Below are 25,472 nucleotides of genomic sequence, written 5' to 3'. Positions count from 1 at the left end.
TCACAGTAGATTAAGGAATGTAAATATGATTTTGTAAATAGCTGTAAGATTTCATAAATATGTGATTTACTAGTCATTGCCGATGTACTTAGACGCTGTTTTAAGTTTCAGGCTAATACATGCGTGTGATGATGGACAGTGTTGAGTTATCCACTGTGATAGTGTTTATGGACTCCTTGAGATTACTCGGGAGTGAGTTTTTCCGAAAGAATTCAGTGAAACGGACGTTCTGGAAACGCCGTCACAAGGGCGAGTGAGATCAAGCGTGCCGCACAGGCGGGCGCAACAATACTGGCGAGGCGGTGCCGCTGTCGGCTCTTGGGCCACTGTCGGCAATCTTTGCACTTGCGAGTACGGAAGGCGGAATTGTTTTTCTTCTTGGACAGCTGAAAGAATTCTACTGTCAATATTTATGTTTTTTTCGATCTGATGTGTGTTATTTTCTTGTTTAGCGTTTAATGGACTCCCATGACGAGAATATTAATTATGAAAGGGTTATGTAAAAATGTGTATTCTATGTAATTAATTATTAATTTGCGTATTTTGATCTACCTGTTTTTATGACCATGTACTCTGATTAATTTTGTAAATAGTATTCCATTTCTTGATACTGTTGGGAATTTTGACAATTTTAGAATAGCTAAACCATTTTCTATGTTTGCTATGAATTTTAATATGTTGTCAACCTGTTTTATTTTTTGCAAGATGACAGAGTGGAATAAGATTAGGAGTGTCTCCACTCAATTATTATGGTCTAAAAATTGATTTATGCTTAATTAGACGAATGCTAAATTTTGTTGATGTTTTGAGCATATGCATTTCCGCTGTTTCTTTTTTGGGACATTTTCTGAGTCTGTTTACGTTACACGAACATCCTCAGACAATGTGGGGCACCTGTAACGCCGGAAATGCATATCCTCCTATTTTCATCTATTGTACTATTATTTTTTTTCCTTGTTTTGTTACCTCAAGATATGACGTTTCTGTCTCTTTATGTATTGTAATTGTTTTACTGTTTGTATATATATATTTATGCACTTATGTCGATGTATAATTGGTTTGTTTCGTAAATATTATTTGTATTTTTACGCTGGGTCTTGCCTAGGGAAAACTGCTATCGAACGATTACATCGATAGGTCGTGTGAAGAATCAAAGTGTGTAGGATCTTTGGTAGTGTTAACTCTGCCGCGTGGAGCGCGGGCAGTGAGAGTCTGGCTGGAGTAGCGAGTGGAGCAGGTGTGTTGTGTGACGCTCCCGCGAGTTGCCGCGCTTTCGGGGTTTGGCAGTATGTAATTGCGCTCTACTCGCGATGATAGTTTCTGACATGGTGTCGCGGACGGGAAGCATTAGCTGGCGCACATCAAGAGCCCGTTTCGCCTGGTGACCGTGTCGAGAAGGCGCGCCAACATCCAGCTTCTGCAACAGCGACGGCCGACAATGAGTGACTGTCGCCACCTCCTCGATCGACGGCTTCAAACCTTCAATCAACCAACAAGGAAGACTAAAAGCACGTAAAGTTTCAGAACTGTATGGCAGACCTCAGCTTTTCAAATTGTTCCATTTGCCTCGCAAAATTACAGCAACTTAGCATGAACCTTTGTTGCTCATTGTCCCAATTGCATTGCCAAGCAGGGTCCCTTCCTTTTCCGAAATGAACCCGAGTGTCGTTGAAATTCAAACGCCAGCATAATTCCATTTCACTGCTTTAATTTCAAAGTTCAATTTAAGTATTCATAGCTGGCTACAATAGTTAGATTACACAAGCACAAATTAAGAGTGCGAGTTTTGTTACCGTATTTTAGTTACCTGTGACTGCAGCTCAGCTTGGTACGTACTAAATTTTACTATTGTTAATTGTTCAGAATCATTTAATTCAAGTTCAAAGTTAATTCTCTTATTTCTAAATTGCGTAGTTTCAAGTAGCTTTTGAAATGATTGTTGAGGTAGTCCAAGACTAACCTTATTTTACTTAATGTCGATGTGCTTCAGAAAGAAAGCTCACTATTAACTTCAGTCATTAAATTAACTTTCGATTTTCCAGTTTTATTAATTCTTTTGCTAAATAAAGTCAGAGTGTAGCGAAATTTATTACTTGTGACAAACTTTCAGTTTTCACACTACACGTGTCAACCTTCAGTTGCCACGCTTCTAGTGTTAATTATATGTGTAATAACCTTTCTTTTTCAGTTACTATAGTAATTGTCCTTAGGACTGGCGACCGTGATTCCCCCCAAATCTCAAATATCTAATTACCGCTAGTTAATTGCTAACGTAACGGCCGCACATTTACTTTCTTTATTAACTTTACCCCTTTTCAAAATTAATTTCCACCAGTTTCATTTGCATTTTTCCTTTCATTTAGATGTAACCCTTTCCTCCCTCTTTACCGATAGATCAACTTCGGTGACGATTGCTTTTCCCAAATTTCCATTAGGTACACGCGGTTTAATTTTTCACTGTCATTAAGGTCGATAAGTGAGGGGGGAGGTTACAAGCAGTCGAAATGTCAGGCATCTTATCCGCATGGCTGTAACGGATCGTGCAGCCACGTCTCGATCCCTGAGTCAAAAGATGGGGACGTTTGCAGGACAACAACCATCTGCACGAACAGTTCGACGACGTTTGCAGCAGCATGGACTATCAGCTCGGGGACCATGGCTGCCGTTACCCTTGACGCTGCATCAGACAGGAGCGCCTGCGATGGTGTACTCAACGACGAACCTGGGTGCACGAATGGCAAAACGTCATTTTTTTTTCGGATGAATCCAGGTTCTGTTTACAGCATCATGATGGTCGCATTCGTGTTTGGCCTGTATTCGTCATCGCCATAATGGCGTATCACCCGGCGTGGTGGTATGGGGTGCCATTGGTTACACGTCTCGGTCTCCTCTTGTTCACATTGACGGCACTTTGAACAGTGGACGTTACATTTAAAATGTATTACGACCTGTGGCTCTACCCTTCATTCGATCCCTGTGAAAATCTACATTTCAGCAGGATAATGCACGACCCCATGTTGCAGGTCCTGTACGGGCGTTTCTGGATACAGACAACGTTGGACTACTGCCCTGGCCAGCACATTGTCGAAATATCTCACCAATTGAAATCGCCTGGTCAATGGTGGCCGAGCAACTGGCTCGTCACAATACGCCAGTCACTACTGTTGATGAACTGTGGTATCGTGTTGAAGCTGCATGGGCAGCTGTACCTGTACACGCCATCCAAGCTCTGTTTGACTCACTGCCCAGGCTTATCGAGGCCGTTATTACGGCCAGAGGTGGTGGTTCTGGGTACTGATTTCTCAGTATCTATGCACCCAAATTGCGTGAAAATGTGATCACATGTCAGTTCTAGTGTAATATATTTGTACAATGAATACCCGTTTATCATCTGCATTTCTTCTTGGTGTAGCAATTGTAATGGCCAGTAGTGTAATGCATTGACAGAAAAAATCGCAACATCAAGAAGGATGTGTGCGACATAAAAGAAAGTTGGTAAGTGATGTCTATTTCGCGCCAGTGGCATAAGAGTGGCGGTAATAGCGCCGCTATGAGGATGCAAATCACATTTTCTGCAAATACACGCCGTGGCAGTCGTGGGCTGTAGTTTCCTTTGAAGTCGGATGTGATGAGTTGATGTAAGTCAAGAATACCTTTAAGGCGACAAGAACGCCATGATCAACACGTTACACAGAGTTCGAACGAGGTCGTGTAACAGGGCTACGAGTAGTCGGATGTTCCCTCTGCGATACGGCAGAATGACTTGGCTGGAATGTAGCCACTATACATGATTGGTGGCAACGGTGTCACGGGAACGTACGGTGGAAGGGTGGCTCAGCTCTGGACGGTCTACTGAGAGAGAAGAGCATCGTGTTCGGCGTATGGTTCTGGCGTACAGTATTTGCAGCAGCTGTCGGAGCACGGGGACACAACGAACTGTTACAAATCGGTTACGTCGAGGTGAGCTCCGCGCCAGACGTCCTGTAGCCTACACTCCACCGACCCCAAGCCACAGCCGCTTGCGACTTCAGTGGTGTCAAGGGAGAGGTAATTGGAGGGCAGGGTTCAGGTCTGTTGGGTTCTATCATGAAAGGTGGTTTTGCCTCGCTTCCAGCGATGGCCGTGAGTTCGTTATGAAGAGGCCAGTTGAGAGCATGCAGCCAACCTGTCTCTGTGCTAGGCACACCGGACCTACACCTGGAGCTATGATCTGAGGTGCGATTTCGTATGACAGCAGGAGCACTTTCTTGGTAATCCCACGCACCCGGACTGCAAATCTGTGCGCCAGTTTGGTGATTCTACCGGTTCTCCTGCCATTCGTAGACAGCACTCCAGGGACTCTTTCCCACTGGATAACGCTGGAACACATCCCGCTGGTGTAACCTGACATGCTCTACAGAGTGTCGACGCGTTGCCTTGGCCTGACCGATCGCCAAACCTATCTCCAGTTGATCACATATAGTACCCAGGAGCAGATATAGACTCAGATCACAATATAGTAGTGATGAAGAGTAGGCTGAAGTTCAAGACATTAGTCAGGAAGAATCAATACGCAAAGAAGTGCGATACGGAAGTACTAAGGAATGACGAGATACGTTTAAAGTTCTCTAACGCTATAGATACAGCAATAAGGAATAGCGCAGTAGGCAGTACAGTTGAAGAGGAATGCCCTCTCTAAAAAGGGCCATCACAGAAGTTGGGAAGGAAAACATAGGTACAAAGAAGGTAGCTGCGTAGAAACCATGGGTAACATAAGAAATACTTTAGTTGATTGATGAAAGGAGGAAGTACAAACATGTTCCGGGAAAATCGGGAATACAAAAGTACAAGTCGCTGAGGAATGAAATAAATAGGAAGTGCAGGGAAGCTATGACGAAACGGCTGCAGGAAAAATGTGAAGACATCGAAAAAGATATGATTGTCGGAAGGACAGACTCAGCATACAGGAAAGTCAAAACAGCCTTTGGTGACATTAAAAGCAACGGTGGTAACATTAAGAGTGCAACGGGAATTCCACTGTTAAATGCAGAGGAGAGAGCAGATAGGTGGAAAGAATACATTGAAAGCCTCTATGAGGGTGAAGATTTGTCTGATGTGATAGAAGAAGAAACAGGAGTCGATTTAGAAGAGATAGGGGATCCAGTATTAGAATCGGAATTTAAAAGAGCTTTGGAGGACTTACGGTCAAATAAGGCAGAAGGGATAGATAACATTCCATCAGAATTTCTAAAATCATTGGGGGAAGTGGCAACAAAACGACTATTCACGTTGGTGTGTAGAATATATGAGTCTGGCGATATACCATCTGACTTTCGGAAAAGCATCATCCACACAATTCCGAAGACGGCAAGAGCTGACAAGTGCGAGAATTATCGCACAATCAGCTTAACAGCTCATGCATCGAAGCTGCTTACAAGAATAATATACAGAAGAATGGAAAAGAAAATTGAGAATGCGCTAGGTGACGATCAGTTTGGCTTTAGGAAAAGTAAAGGGACGAGAGAGGCAATTCTGACGTTACGGCTAATAATGGAAGTAAGGCTAAAGAAAAATCAAGACACTTTCATAGGATTTGTCGACCTGGAAAAAGCGTTCGACAATATAAAATGGAGCAAGCTGTACGAGATTCTGAAAAAAGTAGGGGTAAGCTATAGGGAGAGACGGGTCATATACAATATGTACAACAACCCAGAGGGAATAATAAGAGTGGACGATCAAGAACGAAGTGCTCGTATTAAGTAGGGTGTAAGACAAGGCTGTAGCCTTTCGCCCCTACTCTTCAATCTGTACGTCGAGGAAGCAATGATGGAAATAAAAGAAAGGTTCAGGAGTGGAATTAAAATACAAGGTGAAAGGATATCAATGATACGATTCGCTGATGACATTGCTATCCTGAGTGAAAGTGAAGAAGAATTAAATGATCTGCTGAACGGAATGAACAGTCTAATGAGTACACAGTATGGTTTGAGAGTAAATCGGAGAAAGACGAAGGTAATGAGAAGTAGTAGAAATGAGAATAGCGAGAAACTTAACATCAGGATTGATGGTCACGAAGTCAATGAAGTTAAGGAATTCAGCTACCTAGGCAGTAAAATAACCAATGACGGACGGAGCAAGGAGGACATCAAAAGCAGACTCGCTGTGGCAAAAAAAAGCATTTCTGGCCAAGAGAAGTCTACTAATATCAAATACCGGCCTTAATTTGAGGGAGAATTTTCTGAGGATGTACGTCTGGAGTACAGCAATGTATGGTAGTGAAACATGGACTGTGGGAAAACCGGAACAGAAGAGAATCGAAGCAGTTGAGATGTGGTGCTACAGACGAATGTTGAAAATTCGGTGGACTGATAAGGTAAGGAATGAGGAGGTTCTACGCAGAATCGGAGAGGAAAGGAATATGTGGAAAACACTGATAAGGAGAAGGGACAGGATGATAGGACATCTGCTAAGACATGAGGGAATGACTTCCATGGTACTAGAAGGAGCTGTAGAGGGCAAAAACTGTAGAGGAAGACAGAGATAGGAATACGTCAAGCAAATAATTGAGGACGTAGGTTGCAAGTGCTACTCTGAGACGAAGAGGTTAGCACAGGAAAAGAATTCGTGGCGGGCCGCATCAAACCAGTCAGTAGACTGATGGCAAAAAAAAAAATCATCGGACAACGAAATGCCGGGAGGCCGCTGGGTTGCAAGTTTTATTTAAGTTGACGCCACGTTGGAAAAGTTGTGTGTCGGTGGTGATGACGAGGACAACACAACTCTCAGTCCACGAGCGGAGAAAATCTCCAATCCAGCCGGGAATCGAACGCGGGCCGTTGCATGGTAGGCAAACACATTACCAATCACCTAGGCAGGCGGAAATTCAGATTCAGAGTTATAAACAACCAGCATTAACCGTTCGTGTACTGACCGGCCAAGTGCAACAGGCGTAGATCTCCATCCCACAGACTGACATCCGGGACCTGTACGACACAAGGCACGAATGCTTACATACTTGCATTCAACATTCTGGCGGTTACACCGGTTATTAATTCACCAGCATTTCACATTTGCAATGAATTATGTCACATTTACATTGACTCGTGAGCTTGCAATGTTAAACGCTTAAATATGTTACCTAGGCAAATGTATTAATCTCTTCCCGAAATTTCATTACTCTACATTAATTATTTTTTGGTGTTGCGACTTTTTTTCGTCATTGTAGTTTCGGTACATCCTATATAATGATAATCGTGTGATACTACGTTAAGAAATAATAAAATTACAATAGAACAGATAAATAATACACATTTGCCCACGATAGTACAACAATAAATGTAAATTATGAGAAGTTGGTTTATAATTATCAGGACTATCATCAATGGGCGTGGGAGAATGGGGCGGAAGGAAGAGAGAAAGAGAAACGTGACAACACATAGCTACTCAATATAATGGATAAGGAAGTGGGGATATTCAGAAAGAAAGGGAAGGAGGAAGAATCTTAACTACGAGAATATAGGAGCAGTGATCTTACATTTCGACAGAAGAGAAATTTGTCCATAGACGTTAATTTTCCAGTGAAACGTTATGAGAGTGACGGAAGGAACTGCTTCAGTTTCCTCTTAAAATCAACAGGGCGCCTAACTGTGCGCAGAATGTAGGGCAGCTATTTCCACAGTCGGGTAGCAGCAATAGCGAAGGGATTTCCGAATGTTTTAGTTTTATGAATAGGCACAGGTAAGATACTAAATTTCTATTCGATTAAGATGAGATGACACAGTTAATGTCTAATGTGAGGTATTGGGGTGCTTACGCAATGAAGAGTGGATGAAGTAGACACAGAGTGTGGTAGTCACGTGACCTTTCTGGCTGCAGACATCTTAACTGGGCGTATGAAGCTCTGACACTGTCAAATAGACCTGATACTGTCAAATAGACCTGACACTGTCAAGTAGACGAATGTCACTGACGTAAAGCACGCAATTTGTAACCATCCTTCCCTCCCCCTCCCCTCTCATCAATGTTTCCACTACACGTGCCATTTTGAATTACGTTACGATAATGGATGATCGGCAGAACGAATGGGTGCACTAGTTTGTGTGTCACACACTCTGGAAGTATGTCTCAAAACCTTTTGAGGAGGTAGAAGAATGGCGGACATGGCGACAGTGTTTTCTGTTTAGTTGAGGCGCTCATTCGAAGCTACACTCAGTTCTTCACTGTTTGGAATGCAGTAGAGCACAACAGGAAGTAATTATTCGCGGAATTGTCGACTTATTATAAAGGGTAGTCAAATGAAAACCGCCACAACAGGACCATGGAATGGTTCCACTCAGAAGTAACCACGACACGCGTTAAGACATTTGTGGAACTGCAGACAGGACGGTCAAGTCCTGTATCGTAGAACACTGTCGGCCGCTAACGGATCCAAAACCGCACCCACTCTTGAATTCCCCGTGCAGATTGCGGTCCTAGGTGATATTCAGTTTCATTCATCATCATCATATCATCATAAGTTCATTGCTGAGCGTCGTGACCCCATGAACCAAGCGTCTCCATCCCGGAGGTTGCCAGCTTCTTTTAGTGCCTGCTGAAGAGGTAGATCGGAGGAGATCTTCTTGATTTGATCTAACCATCTGCTCGCTGCTCTTCTTCTTGGTCTCTTGCCCTCGATCTTTCCTTGCAAGATTATTTTATCTATATTTTCTCCATCTCTTCTCACAATATGGCCAAAGAATTGGAGAATTTTTTCAGTGACTCGAAAAGAAGGGCGTCAGGAGATATCGAGTAGTTCAATAATGGACACATTTGTTCTTCTTTCGGTCCATTTTATGCGTAGAATCCTACACCAGTTCCAAAGCTCAAACCCATCAATGTGCTGCGTGTCCCTGGGCTTGAGTATCCATGTTTCGCAGCCATAAAAGAAGACAGAAAAAACGAGTGTTTCAGCTAGCCAGATCTTTGTGCTATTTGTTATTGCTCTGCTCTGCCATATCTTGGTGAGCTTCTTCATAGCCACTCGCCCTAGCGTGATCCGTCTCCTTATCTCATCTTCACAACTTCCCGTGCTGCATATGGTTGACCCAAGACAGATGAAGGAATGCACGACTTCTAGTTCCTTTTACCGACCTGTGAGCTGGATCTGTTTTTCTCGATCAATTATCATGAGTTTGGACTTGCACAGGTTGATGTGTGATCCAGTTTTCTTGATGAACACAAATTTTTACATTAAAAGACCTTACTTACCTAACAATAGTGACTGTTTTGTTGATCGGTTGCGGCCATGCGTATATTCTGAAGGGATTTTCAGCTCTTTCAGACAGATGTGGCCAGACGACGGTTTGTGTTACCTGTCGCGCAGCACGATGGAACAGTTGATATGGAATTTATATGTCCCTTTTACCATTTTGACAAGCAACCTTTGATTCCATGACAACATTGGCGTGAGGATGACCTCACGTGATTAAATGATTTTATTTTTTATAGTCGATGATGGAACTTTGCCTTCTGGGAATGGTTGTGTACACATTAAAAGATTTTGGATTAAGCAACTGTTTTGCGTTTTCTTTATTTTATAAAATCTACGAATAAGCCGCGACACATATTCGCTGATTTTGACCTCTTTTCCACTAATCAGTATTTCTGGGAAATCAGGCTATGGCGCTTACGGTGTTCTGCTTGTAAGGACTTAGACCACACTCTGTGTGATGATGGTTTCGAGTAGGTGTCACTAATTTTATTGTTCGTATATCATCTATAAGTTTTGCTTGAGTTACGCGTATTATACATATGAATGTTCATTTCTTGGCTGTATCTTTTACAGACTGTGTTACAACAGGGTTTCAAATGCTCTTTTCGTACAACGAGTTTCAATTTACATTCGTTGCTATACAGATGCGTGCGACGCTTGGCGTCCAGCAATTGATTATTTCTTATCCACGTTTCTTACATTGCAATTATGACAGTTTAATTAATCTCAGATATTTCAAGCAGCATTTGCCTTTGGTCGAGGCTACAGAGAGAACACTCACCATTTTTATCAAGCGCTCCTTTAATCTCTTCATCAGCAACTTTACATTACAGTACAGCTCCGGGACCACCTGATACAGATGCTATAGACCCAAAAATGAGATGATTCTCGCGTGTGTAGAACATATCAGAAAGTATAACATAAAAAACATAAAATACTAGAATATAATACTTATTACCCTGATCATTTGTCAGGAGATTGTCATAATAGGTGAATACAGTACAGTATATTGGAACAGCTAAGACGGCCGCTGTGGCCGAGTGGTTCTAGGCGCTTCAGAACGGAACCGCGCTGCTGGTACGGTCGCAGGTTCGAATCCAGCCTCGGGCATGGATGTGTGTGATGTCCGTAGGTTTAAGTAGTTCTAAGTCTAGGGGATTGATGACCTCAGATGTTAAGTCCCATAGTGCTTATAGTCATTTGAACCATTTGGAACAGCTAATATTTACATAATACGTTGTCAGAATGAAACACTGTTATGCACTATTTATAAATTTATCATACACATAATACCTAATCTTGATTGTTGTTACCAAGTTCTATCAAAACTGAAATATAACAGACATTTTTACTTAATCTGACCTAACAGTTTCTGTTAAGATATTCATCTATACACTGGATGGAGTTGCCTATTAAAAAGTCTTTCAAACTCTGTTTAAACTGAGCCTTATCTGAAACCAACCAATGGTTGCTGGCAGTTTATTGAAAATGATGTGTGTTCCTGAATATTGGACCCTTTTTTGGAGCAAGGTAAGTGATTTTAGGTCTCTAAGTATATTTCTCTTATTCCTAGTATTGATACTATGTGTTGAACTATTGGTTGGAAATAGAGATATATTACTTGCAACAAATTTCATTGAGGAATAAATATACTGAGAAGCAGTGGTTAGAGTACAAAGTTCCTTGAACAGGTTTCTACATTAAGTTCTTGAATACCAAAAATGATTCTTATTTTATACGCTTTTGCATGCTAAAAACTTGTGGTCGGTTTGATGAATTACCCCAGAATGTGATCCCATATGACAATAGAATGAAGGTAAGCAAAGTATACAAGTTTTTATATATTTATATCTCCTACGTCTGACATCATCGTCACTGCAAATACAGACTCCTTTAGGCGCTTACACAATTCTGTGGTATGTCCCTCCAAACAGACTTTATTACCTAGTTGTAATCCCAAAAATTTAACACTTTCCATCTCTTCGATCTGCATGTCTTCATATGTTATACACATGCTGGAAGGAAATCTAAGGGAATCTTTTACATGTTCTGAACTGCATATAGTGTGTCTTTTCAAAGTTTAATAACAGTGAATTAGCTTTAAACCATGTAAGAATGTCAGCAAAAATTTGATTAGGAGCTACTTCTAAATCTGTACTTGACTTGCAACTTATTCCAATGTTTGCACCACCTGCAACCAAAACAAACTTAGGATCTGGCAATGTAACAGACGAGAGGTCATTAATGTACACAAGGAGATGCAATGGACCCAAGATGGAACCTTGATGAGCACCACATGCCATTAACTCCCAATCAAATAAAGACTGACTGCTTAGTACACAGGTATTTCGCGATGACGCCCTTTGTTTCTGGCTTGTTAGATAAGACCCAAATCATTTTGCAGCACTGCTGGTGACATCATAATATTCTAATTTGCTTAAGAGAATGGTGTGGTTCACACAGTCAAAGGCTCGAGACAGGTCACAGAAAATTCCAGCAGCCTCTAATTTATTGTTAATGAATTAAGTGCATTCTCACTGTAAGTGCAAATAGCTTTATCTATATAAGAACCCTTACGAAATCCGCTTCCTTTTTGGCCCTACCTGTCTCTGTCTTCACTATATCCCATACAGTTTTTATTTTGTTGCCCAATGTAATTATCTTTTTTTCATAATAAAGATGCTTCGATTTCTGGATTGTATGATCGCCTGACGTTTATAAGCGGCAACCTTGGCGGATCTGTCATAAAGCAAGTTAAAACACTACGTTCAGTATATATCCCTAAGCGGTCTGAATGATTAAAGCAAATTAAGGGGAGCCTAGACAGTGAGATCATCTGTGACAACTTATTCTGGAGTTTAAAAGTACCTTCATTAACAGCATCACTTTTCACGGTATGTACAACATCGCTACTCATCATAGGCATACCCCAGGCGAGGGATTACTCATGCTATACTAAACTGTCAAATGTGTTTTGCATTGATTAAATTTCCATGGAGAGCTGTTTTGCCTTGCTACGGATTACCAGACGATGATGCCATTTCCACGTATTCCTCATTCTTCACTTAATGGAAGCCATTAGATTTCGTAAGACAACACCACAGTATAACATCGGATATTGGAACCAGAGGCATGTAACAACAAGACTTGCAATACATGGACTGCATCATAAAATACGTCTCAACAACAAATTCGACGAATTGATTAATAGGTGTAAATTAGTTTGTCTGTACAAGGTTGTAAAATGTACCACAATATAACATGCACGAACAGAACAAAAAGCATAAAAAAGTATAGCGAAGATTAAAAAAAGAACTTGTAAAAACTTTTATAAACTTGTATATCATCAGTATGAGTACACTTTTCACTTTAATAGCTAATAATATAATTTCAAGGCAAATTAATGCCTTTGTTCTACACTTTTCCCTCCTTTTCTCCAGTAACCTAAAATATTTATATTTGTTGCCTGTTACAATTACGTACCATTCAGAAGCTGTTCAGGGATATTTTCTGAGTATTTTGGTACAAGGGAGCCACGATGTCCGTTGAGCTCGCATTTGGATTATTCGATTTGCTACCCTAATTACATCTGTTTCTGTGAAAGTACCTTCACAGTAGTAAAAACCCCTGTATACGTAATCAGAAAAACGTTCAACACAAATCATAGAGTAGCACAACAACGCTCAGAAGAAACCAAATCCGGGACAGAGCCGAGAAAAATCCGAACGAAATATTGAGGGTAAAGAGTAGAGTGGTCACTGCTGTTGCCAATAGCAAATACCTTGACTGACTGGAACAGCTTCGTTTTGAAAACCAGGCATATCGCGCTTGCCGTCGATACGTGAACTTCTGTACGTATATTTTCAGGATAATACAAATACAAAGGTGAAAGGGGTAAGAAATCAAATGTAATGTAGTTATTTTGTAAAGAACCAGCGGAGACCATCAGTCCCTTATACGTTAATACTTGGAAAAACTCTAAACAAACTGTGCAATTTTTTTGGTGGATTTTGTGTTCGCCCTTACTAAACTACATTTGTGCTCCTTGTGTACTGTCACAAGTTTGTTTAATCATCAAGTGCGTCACATCTGTAATATGAAATAGGCTGCATGATATATGCACTAAACGACAGTAAAAATAACAAACACCGTTACTGGAGCTACTCAGACTCCAATCGTCAAAATGTAATAATAAAACGCAACTAACATGTAGTGATGACAGTAGTAGTACTGGTTTTTGTTGTTGTTAATGTATTCACACGTGGATCATTTGTACGTTGACATTGCACATATCATGGTATTACATTTCAAAACAAGAGAAAGCTCATAATTCGCATAGAGAAGCGTTTACACACTTCGAGGTCTAGATTCGTAAGGGTGGGACAGGAAGGCAGCTGTGGGCTTATAGCAGGAACCACCCCAGTATTTGCTTGAAGAAATTTAGGGAAACTACAGAAAATCTAAATCAATATGTACAGGTGGAGGCAGAAGCCTAGATATTCCTACATAAAGACCAATCTGTTTAAAACACTGTTCTCTCGTTAATTTTCTCCCTAGTGTACAATACTATTTTACAAATAATTTATGAAATAAAGTAAAACGCTAGTTCTGCATAATTCAGTCAATTCTCTCTTTGAATCACTACACTCACTATGGAAAATATACGTAATGTAACACTGCACTCGCTATAAGCTTACATCAGGTCGATAACGACGAAGTTTAATTTGCATTTTGTGTAGGGAAACTCATCATTCAAGCCTATAACAACGAAGTTTTATTTCCATTGGACTAGAAAAACTAGGCATTTTGTAGCGTGAAAAACTGAGTCAGCATCCCGCTACAACGAGTGAGATGTGGAGCTTGGAAACAGAATAGTACGTTAATTGGGGTTTCTGGGACCAAGGTTTCGCAAAAGGAGCCGCGCTGGGTAGCCGCATGGTCTCGGGCGCCTTGCCACGGTTCGCGCGGCTCCCCCCCCTTGGAGGTTCGAATCCTCCCTCAGGCATGGCATGGGTTTGTGTGTTGTCCTTAGCGTAAGTTAGTTTAAGTAGTGTGTAAGCCTAGGGATCGATAACCTCAGCAGTTTTGTAACATAGGAACTTACCACCACCACCACCACCTCAAAAGGCAAAGAGGGAGGGGGAGGAGGGGGAGAGGGGGGGGGGGAGGAAAGAGAGAGAGAGAGAGAGAGAGAGAGAGAGAGAGAGAGAGAGAGAGGAGAAACTAGTGCGAATGTGTTATGTGAGATAGGATGTTTTATTGTTTTTATTATTAATGTACTGCATTTTTTTGTCGCCAAACCCTTTCAGTATATAGAATGTATTGCTTAAAAATTCAACTTTTATTTTAATAATCTCTTTAGTCGGCCTGAGCAATTAATTGTATAATCTCATTCTCAGACAGAAGGTGCTGTTTTGCATTCATGTTTACTCTGTTTTGGTAAACGTAAATTCAGTCTAAATCTTGTTTCATGGTCATGGACAGATTGGCTTGTGCTGTAACTATCGAGAATATGTTTGATGTGGACAACTTGTTCTAATGCCTTTTCCCTGCATCTGCTTAGGGTTGGCATGATTATTTATGGACTTGGCATGGTTTTTTAAGGTCTGGGCGCATGTCCTTCCTGTCGCTCCCCATGAGATGGAGCGTGTGTACCCAAACTGTCTGCATGTAGTGTTATTCGTGTGAGTGTGAGCGAAAGTTTTGCAGATGTTTGTAACTGGGGTGAGACTTGAACATAAGCCCAGTATTCACCTAGTAGTATGTCGGAATCCACCTAAAAACACATCCAGACTGTCTGTCACATCGACTTTCGTCGTTAATCCGTCGAAAGGATACAATCTAGGGCCAGAGCACCTCTACGTCCTGGAGGCGGCGCGTTAACGCACATGGACATCAGAGCTGGTAGGTAAATGTACCGAGTGATCAAAAAATCCGTATAAATTTGAAAACTTAATAACCCACGGAATAATGTAGATAGAGAGGTAACAATTGACACACATGCTTGGAATGACATGGGGTTTTATTAGAACAAAAAAAAGCAAAGTTCACAAAATGTCCTACAGATAGTGCTGGACAGCAAAACGTCAGTGACTGCGCATGACAATCGTGTATAAAAGGAGCTGTAATGAGAGAGAGAATTAGATGCGCCGGCAGTCGCAGCATGTTGACGTTACCAGAAAAGGCGCTTTTAGTGAAGCTGTATTATCAGAATCCTATCGCCATAAGAATGGGATTCGAACGGGTAAAGGTCCGTTGACAAATGCAGCTGTAGCGAGTATGATTTCGAAGTTCTAAGCCACGGGTTGTTTAGACGATAGACCCCCTAGTGGCCGACCGAGCACAAGGCGTAATGCTGCTGAGACAGTTCAGGAAGAAATGGAGACTGTAGCGGTTCGTCTATGAACAGGGAAGTCAGCGCTCGTGCAGTCGCACGTCGCACCGGCATTCCATATACTACTGTTTGGTTGGCACTTAGGCGTACCCTCCGATGCTATCCGTACAAAATCCATCGGCATCATGAACTGCTACCTGGTGATTTAGTGAAGCGGAGGGCATTTGCGGCGTGGGCGTTTCAAAAGATGGCGGAAGATGACGATTGGTTGAGTAACGTGTCGTGGATCGACGAAGCTCATTTTACGCTCCGTGGGTCTGTCAACGCCCACACCTGCAGAATTGTCTTTTGAAAATCCTAGAACTGTTGTGGAAACTCCATTGCACGACGAGAAAATCACGATATGGGTTGGATTTACCACATGTACCGTTATCGGGCCTTTTTTCTTCGAGGAAATGCGTGATTTTGGTTTTGTAACTGCTACCGTGACGGGTGAGAGGTACGCCGATATGTTACAGAATCGCATCATCTCCAGCCTGGCTGATAAAACACCTGCTGGAACGTACGATGTTTATGCAGGATGGCGCTCCACCCCATATTGCTAGATGCGTGAAAGATCTCTTGCGTGCGTCGTTTGGTGATGATCGTGTGCTCAGCCGCCACTTTCGTCATGATTGGCCTCCCAGGTCCCCAGACCTCAGTCCGTGCGATTATTTGCTTTGGGGTTACCTGAAGTCGCAAGTGAATCGCGATCGACCGACATCTCTAGGGATGCTGAAAGACAAAATCCGACGCCAATGCCTCGCCATAACTCCGGACATGCTTTACAGTGCTGTTCACACCATTATTCCTCGACTACAGCTATTGTTGAGGAATGATGGTGGACATATTGAGCATTTCCTGTAAAGAACATCATCTTTGCTTTGTTTCCCTTTTTATTGTAATTATTGCTATTCTGATCACATGAACCGCCATCTGTCGGACATTTTTTGAACTTTTGTATTTTTTTGGTTCTAATAAAACCCCATGTCATTCCAAGCATGTGTGTCAATTTGTACCTCTGTTTTGATATTTATACTGACTTTTTGATCACCTGGTATTTACTTACAGTTGTTAAAATCACCAATGTTTTGTAGATATCTTTACGAGAAACTCGATAAGTATTTTTATTTTCCTTGACACCCCATTTTCTGTGGAAAGGGTGCTCGTAATTCGGGCATTTATTCCCAAGGAGAATGTGCTGTACCTATGAATTGAGCACATATACTAATAGAGAGGAAGTAAGACACTTGCTGGCTTTTAAACGTCGCTCATAGCGCATGCTGATGACATTATGTTTGCAATTATCTTTGTATATTCAGAACACTTCAACTGAGAATCAATGCCCGCTCGTAGAAATTCCTAGAGAATAATTTCTTGCAATATATAGGGTGTAAAACAAATGAAACATAAATAATATTAACGGCAGCGGTAAATATTTTAACACAGAGTAAATCACTGGCCGTTGTTTTTGTAATTTGTCCTGAGTTTTTAGGGAAACAGTAGACAGAAGGCGAACAACAGTGGACGAACTGCAGTTTCAGGGACACCAGTAAAAAACGGTATGAGTCAGTATGTAGTTTAAAGGAGTACGCAGTTGACTCAACTTCAGTGAAAAAAAAAGTTTGGCGAAACCTTTCCCAGGGTAGCTCCACTGGAACAAATGGAGGCAGTTCTCAGGCTGGTAGAGGGACGCCAGCAGACAAAGCCAGCCAGTACGGGCGGGGGGGGGGGGGAGGGGGAGGGGGGAGTCCAGTCGGGCAGTGTGGGGGTGGCAGAGGCAAGGCAGAGGCGCTGGTGGAGGCCTTTGTTGTGCGAGCGCCTTGACTCGCAGCCAATTCAGCGGCTTTGATGGACAACAAGGCCGGCCTGGGGTCGCATCCGGCGCCGCCACTGATAAACGCAGCGGCACACACTCCATCTCCAGGGGAGCTTTCATCGCCCTCTGCTTACCCCCACTGTCGCTCTGAAACTCTTTAGACCTTCATACAGCCGAGAAACGATAAAAGATTTAAAAAATTGAAAAATCAAAACAAACAGGAGAGAGAAATGTCAAAATGAGCAGCTACCCTAAGCAAATTATATTTTTGGTTCAACATGTGGGTTACACACGGAGTCCAAAGAGTGGAGATTTGAAATTATTTTTCTGACTTTGTTCGATAGAGAGCTTCTGATGTCGTAGGGCGAATAAAAATAAGTAATTATGTCTTTTTTCGTTCCAACTTGGCTTACCCATACGACTTCATGGATAGAAATCTTCAAGATTCTGGGAGAAAAGATATGCCTACCACCAACTAGCTGCAGAGCAAACAGAGTTCAAAATTTCGTACGTTTCAACAAATTTGCTATAGGAAAGCCTGGTGGAATACTAATAATTTAGGAGTTAAAGTAAGAACTGACCAAATAGTACACTGAGTCACTGGAAGGCACATAAACACAGAGAACTTTCCTAGCTTTTGGGTGAATCCTTTTTCATGCTAGAGTACACACACACACACACACACACACACACACACACACACATACACACACCCATGCACATACCTACATGGAAAATTTGTGCTGGAACTGCAATTGTGCAGCTCATCTGGGGTAACAGGTTGTGTCATATGGATTGCAAAAGTGGAGAAAGGTAGTGTTGAGTACAAGGGAGAGTTAGGGAAAGGTGATTGACAGCTGGGAGAGATGAACAGGGTTCATGTGACAGGTCTGTGACTCAGAGGGTGGAGAAAAACCGAGGATGGAGAGGCTGTCGGGAAGAGGGTGTGGGTTCAGGATGACTGAAGTTGGGGTCCTCAGACAGGGTGGAAGTTTGTGGGACACAGTGCTAGCAGAGACTTAAGCCCAGCCTTTCCCCCTACCAGTCTAACTCATCCTGCGCCCTCACCCTCTTCCCACAGTCTCGCTTTCCAGCCCATGCCCCATCCCTATCCTATGTACCCACCGCTTCTCCCTGCCAACTATTCCTACCCAACCTCCTCCTATTACCTGGCTCCTTTCTCACCTCACCCATCTCACCTGAGACAACTCCTGCAGAAGTGCAGTTCCAACACAGTGTATTCCATGTCTAGCATCAACACCTATAATTATCTGCGCTTGTGATTATTGCTTGTGCATGTTAGAAAATATTACTAAACATTTTCTAAGTTCTCTGGAGTAAATGCGTTTTTTTAGTACCTCACAAAATTCTGAAGTCCGAAAATATTCCCTCCATTCTACATGAAGTTACAGTGCAAAAACTCGATAAACTAATATTGCTGCCACATTTGTCCATAATTTTTTTTTTATTTCACTGCTAGTACCAAGTCCAAATTGTAAATAAAATGAACCCCACACTCACCGCCTCCTCCTTAACAAAAATAGAAAATTCTTGTGTCTCCTTGTTCTTTAATTGCAACTTGAATGCTTTACAATACATCTGACCCAGGGCAAGCAAAATGCACATATATTGTAAATGGCTTACGTTGGATGACACAGTTTTCGCTTTAGGATGAAGGTATCTTAGTTCTGGCATGGTGTATAAGACATGTGCCAGGTAAGGTACATACTTTGGTTTGGGACAGGAGACAGTTAGTATATTTCGTGTTTTCTTCGTATATGGGGCGAATTCTCTGACCATGGCAAGGAAAGTGTTTCTGTCTTCTTCACTTCGCCATTAAACTAACAGCAAATTTGAAATGTCGTCAATAATATTAAATTAATAAAAATCCAGAAGACATATGCTTCCATTTACTATAGTAAGCTTTATTGACTATAGTGCTTTATAACAATTAAAAATAAGTAATATGTTCATAATGAATCATTTACACTTCTGACAAAAATGTCTGATTTGTCTACTGCAGGACGGTCTCATGTTTGCTTTCATTGAACATACCAACCAGTATTTCGACAGTGTACGGTATCTTGTTGGTGCTTTCGTCTACAGAAAGCCAAATGGGGAGATCGTAAATATATTGCATGATGCCATAGATAAGTAATCCACAAATTAAGAGAATACGACGGTCAATCGATCGCAGAGTTAACTGAAAGTGTTCTAAGATGCTTATACAGTCTATTGTGTAGGTATTAATTATTATTATTATTATTATTATTATTTTTGTTATCAATATTTTTGTTATCATTACTATTTTTGCTATCATCAATCACCACTGACCTCCAGAGTAATTCATTGTTAGTGTCCACTCACTGGGAATATTATGGCAAGTATATTTTTTGAGAAACATCTTAAGCACCGAAATTTTCAACTTCTTCCAGGGCATATTTACTTACACAGACTTGTAATACTCTCAGTACTAGGCTCTGTTGGTAGAGACTACAAACGTTATTATTAAATTACTAGCTGTATTGATAAACTCCCCCCATGAACCATGGACCTTGCCGTTGGTGGGGAGGCTTGCGTGCCTCAGCAATACAGATAGACGTACCGTAGGTGCAACCACAAAGGAGGGGTATCTGTTGAGAGGCCAGACAAACATGTGGTTCCTGAAGAGGGGCAGCAGCCTTTTCAGTAGTTGCAGGGGCAACAGTCTGGATGATTGACTGATCTGGCCTTGTAACATTAACCAAAATGGCCTTGCTGTGCTGGTACTGCGAACGGCTGAAAGCAAGGGGAAACTACAGCCGTAATTTTTCCCGAGGACATGCAGCTTTACTGTATGATTAAATGATGATGGCGTCCTCTTGGGTAAAATATTCCGGAAGTAAAATAGTCCCCCATTCGGATCTCCGAGCGGGGACTACTCAAGAGAACGTCATTATCAGGAGAAAGAAAACTGGCATTCTACAGATCGGAGCGTGGAATGTCAGATCCCTTAATCGGGCAGGTAGGTTAGAAAATTTAAAAAGGGAAATGGATAGGTTAAAGTTAGATATAGTGGGAATTAGTGAAGTTCGGTGGCAGGAGGAACAAGACTTTTGGTCAGGTGATTACAGGGTTATAAATACAAAATCAAATAGGGGTAATGCAGGAGTAGGTTTAATAATGAATAAAAAAAATAGGAGTGCAGGTTAGCTACTACAAACAGCATAGTGAACGCATTATTGTGGCCAAGATAGACACAAAGCCCATGCCTACTACAGTAGTACAAGTTTATATGCCAACTAGCTCTGCAGATGATGAAGAAATAGATGAAATGTATGACGAGATAAAAAAAATTATTCAGGTAGTGAAGGGAGACGAAAATTTAATAGTTATGGGTGACTGGAATTCGTCAGTAGGAAAAGGGAGAGAAGGAAACATAGTAGGTGAATTTGGATTGGGGCTAAGAAATGAAAGAGGAAGCCGCCTTGTAGAATTTTACACAGAGCATAACTTAATCATAGCTAACACTTGGTTCAAGAATCATAAAAGAAGATTGTATACTTGGAAGAATCCTGGAGATACTAAAAGGTATCAGATGGATTATATAATGGTAAGACAGAGATTTAGGAACCAGGTTTTAAATTGTAAGATATTTCCTGGGGCAGATGTGGATTCTGACCACAATATATTGGTTATGAACTGCACATTGAAACTGAAGAAACTGCAAAAAGGTGGGAATTTAAGGAGATGGGACCTGGATAAACTGAAAGAACCAGAGGTTGTAGAGAGTTTCAGGGAGAGCATAAGGGAACAATTGACAGGAATGGGGGAAAGAAATACAGTAGAAGAAGAATGGGTAGCTCTGAGGGATGAAGTAGTGAAGGCAGCAGACGATCAAGTACGTAAAAAGACGAGGGCTAATAGAAATCCTTGGGTAACAGAAGAAATATTGAATTTAATTGATGAAAGGAGAAAATATAAAAATGCAGTAAATGAAGCTGACAAAAAGGAATACAAACGTCTCAAAAATGATATCGACAGGAAGTGCAAAATGGCTAAGCAGGGATGTCTAGAGAACAAATGTAAGGATGTAGAGGCTTGTGTCACTAGGGGTAAGATAGATACTGCCTACAGGAAAATTATCGAGACCTTTGGAGAGAAGAGAACCACTTGTATGAATATCAAGAGGTCAGATGGCAACCCAGTTCTAAGCAAAGAAGGGAAGGCACAATGGTGGAAGGAGTATATAGAGGGTTTATACAAGGGCGATGTACTTGAGGACAATATTATGGAAATGGAAGAGGATGTAGATGAAGACGAAATGGGAGATAAGATACTGCGTGAAGAGTTTGACAGAGCACTGAAAGACCTGAGTCGAAACAAGGCCCCGGGAGTAGACAACATTCCATTAGAACTACTGATGGCCTCGGGAGAGCCAGTCATGACAAAACTCTACCATCTGATGAGCACGATGTATGAGACAGGCGAAATACCCTCAGACTTCAAGAAGAATATAATAATTCCAATCCCAAAGAAAGCAGGTGTTGACAGATGTGAAAATTACCGAACTATCAGTTTAATAAGTCACGGCTGCAACATACTAACACGAATTCTTTACAGCAGAGTGGAAAAACTGGTAGAAGCCGACCTCAGAGAAGATCAGTTTGGATTCCGTAGAAATGTTGGAACACGTCAGGCAATACTGACCCTACGAATTATCTTAGAAGATAGATCAAGGAAAGGCAAACCTACGTCTTTAGCATTTGTAGACTTAGAGAACGCTTTTGACAATATTGACTGAAATACTCTCCTTTAAATTCTGAAGGTGGCGAGGGTCAAATACATGGAGCGAAAGGCTATTTAAAATTTGTACAGAAAGCAGATTGCAATTATAAGAGTCGAGGAGCATGAATGGGAAGCAGTGGTTGGGAAGGGAGTGAGACAGGGTTGTAGCCTATCCCTGACGTTATTCAATCTGTATATTGAGCAATCAGTAAAGGAAACAAAAGAATATTTGGAGTAGAAATTAAAATCCATGGAGAATAAATCAAAACTTTGAAGTTTGCCGATGACATTGTAATTGTGTCGGAGACAGCAAAGGACCTGGAAGAGCAGTTGAACGGAATGGACAGTGTCTTGAAAGGAGGATATAAGATGAACATCAACAGAAGCAAAACGACAATAATGAAATGTATTCGAACTAAATCAGATGATGCTGAGGGAATTACACTCCTGGAAATGGAAAAAAGAACACATTGACACCGGTGTGTCAGACCCACCATACTTGCTCCGGACACTACGAGAGGGCTGTACAAACAATGATCACACGCACGGCACAGCGGACACACCAGGTACCGCGGTGTTGGCCGTCGAATGGCGCTAGCTGCGCAGTATTTGTGCACCGCCGCCGTCAGTGTCAGCCAGTTTGCCGTGGCATACGGAGCTCCATCGCAGTCTTTAACACTGGTAGCATGCCGCGACAGCGTGGACGTGAACCGTATGTGCAGTTGACGGACTTTGAGCGAGGGCGTATAGTGGACATGCGGGAGGCCGGGTGGACGTACCGCCGAATTGCTCAACACGTGGGGCGTGAGGTCTCCACAGTACATCGATGTTGTCGCCAGTGGTCGGCGGAAGGTGCACGTGCCCGTCGACCTGGGACCGGACCGCAGCGACGCACGGATGCACGCCAAGACCGTAGGATCCTACGCAGTGCCGTAGGAGACCGCACCGCCACTTCCCAGCAAATTAGGGATACTGTTGCTCCTGGGGTATCGGCGAGGACCATTCGCAACCGTCTCCATGAAGCTGGGCTACGGTCCCGCACACCGTCAGGCCGTCTTCCGCTCACGCCCCAACATCGTGCAGCCCGCCTCCAGTGGTGTCGCGACAGGCGTGAATGGAGGGACGAATGGAGACGTGTCGTCTTCAGCGATGAGAGTCGCTACTGCCTTGGTGCCAATGATGGTCGTATGCATGTTTGGCGCCGTGCACGTGAGCGCCACAATCAGGACTGCATACGACCGAGGCACACAGGGCCAACACCCGGCATCATGGTGTGGGGAGCGATCTCCTACACTGGCCGTACACCACTGGTGATCGTCGAGGGGACACTGAATAGTGCACGGTACATCCAAACCGTCATCGAACCCATCGTTCTACCATTCCTAGACCGGCAAGGGAACTTGCTGTTCCAACAGGACAATGCACGTCCGCATGTATCCCGTGCCACCCAACGTGCTCTAGAAGGTGTAAGTCAACTACCCTGGCCAGCAAGATCTCCGGATCTGTCCCCCATTGAGCATGTTTGGGACTGGATGAAGCGTCGTCTCACGCGGTCTGCACGTCCAGCACGAACGCTGGTCCAACTGAGGCGCCAGGTGGAAATGGCATGGCAAGCCGTTCCACAGGACTACATCCAGCATCTCTACGATCGTCTCCATGGGAGAATAGCAGCCTGCATTGCTGCGAAAGGTGGATATACACTGCACTAGTGCCGACATTGTGCATGCTCTGTTGCCTGTGTCTATGTGCCTGTGGTTCTGTCAGTGTGATCATGTGATGTATCTGACCCCAGGAATATGTCAATAAAGTTTCCCCTTCCTGGGACAATGAATTCACGGTGTTCTTATTTCAATTTCCAGGAGTGTAGATTAGGAAATGAGACACTTAAAGTAGTAAAGGAATTTTGCTATTTGGGAAGCAAAATTACTGATGATTGTCGAAGTGGAGAGGACATAAAATGTAGACTGGCAACGGCAAGGAAAACGTTTCTGAAGAAGAGAAATTTGTTAATATTGAGTATAGATTTAAGCGTCAGGAAGGCTTTTCTGAAAGTATTTGTATGGGGTGCAGTCATGTATGGAAGTGAAACCTGGACGATAAATAGTTTAGACATTAAGAGAATAGAAGCTCTCAAAATGTGGTGCTACTGAAGAATGCTGAGGATTAGGTGGGTAGATCAGGTAAACAATGAGGAGGTACTGAACAGAACAGGGGAGAAGAGGAATTTGTGGCACAACTTGACTAGAAGAAGGGATCAGTTGGTAGGTCATGTTCTGAGGCAGCAAGGGATCACCAATGTAGCATTGGGGGCCAGCGTGGAGGATAAAATCGTAGAGGGAGACCAAGAGATGGATAAAAAGCAAATTCAGAAGGATGTAGGTTGTAGTAGTTACTTGGAGATGAAGAGGCTTACACATGTTAGAGCAGCATGGAGGGTTGTATCAAACCAGTCTTTGGACTGAAGACCGCACCAACAACTATAACAAAGAAGTTTTGCAGGCTTGACGGTGATCAGATGCCGTTAATGCTATTTCTGCTTTAATCAACTGCAATGTATAAATTTTTTCTTAATATGATGTCACAAATTGCAAGGAAATGTATAATAAAAAGAAATAAAACCTATATGCCTCTGGACTGCAGTGTTGATACTTTCCACGAATCAATACCACGCAAACACATAGACAATAGATTGCTACCCGTCACAGGCTAACAGAGCTCCCATGCCTTAGTAAATATGTGACAGCGCCAAGCGGAATGTATAGCCTTTTCATTCCCGTATGTTCCCTTACTATTTTGATGTTCAATCAGAGAACGATATAAATTTGCTGGAATGGGATTTACGCATCTTGTATCCAACTTTAAACCTTATCTGCAATAAAACACCAACTTGCGATAACACGATTCTCAGCAGTATTCCAATATTCCGCCAATCAAACCAACCATTGCATTACATACCACATCTGTGATGGGAATTGTTAGGGGACAATTGAAAAATCTGTCTCTGCTCTTACGTTTCAAGCCTCGAAACTCATGTTTGTTGTTACATAACCACTACCGTAAGAGACAGCACATGCGATGGATGGAATTGTATTTTAGAATTCGTGTTCAAGTGAAATAGAAGTGTCGTTTCCATAGTTTAGGAAGAAATGTGATGTTGCTGATGGAAAATTCTTCATTACAAGCACAAATGTTTCAAATGGCTCTCAGCGCTGGAACTTAACATCTGAGGATATCCGTCCCCTAGAACTTAGAACTACTTAAACCTAACTAACCTAAGGACATCA

Source organism: Schistocerca piceifrons, chromosome 5, assembly GCF_021461385.2.
Source record: "Schistocerca piceifrons isolate TAMUIC-IGC-003096 chromosome 5, iqSchPice1.1, whole genome shotgun sequence".
Taxonomy (NCBI): Eukaryota; Metazoa; Arthropoda; class Insecta; order Orthoptera; family Acrididae; genus Schistocerca; species Schistocerca piceifrons.
Note: the sequence above shows the minus strand (reverse complement) of the source record.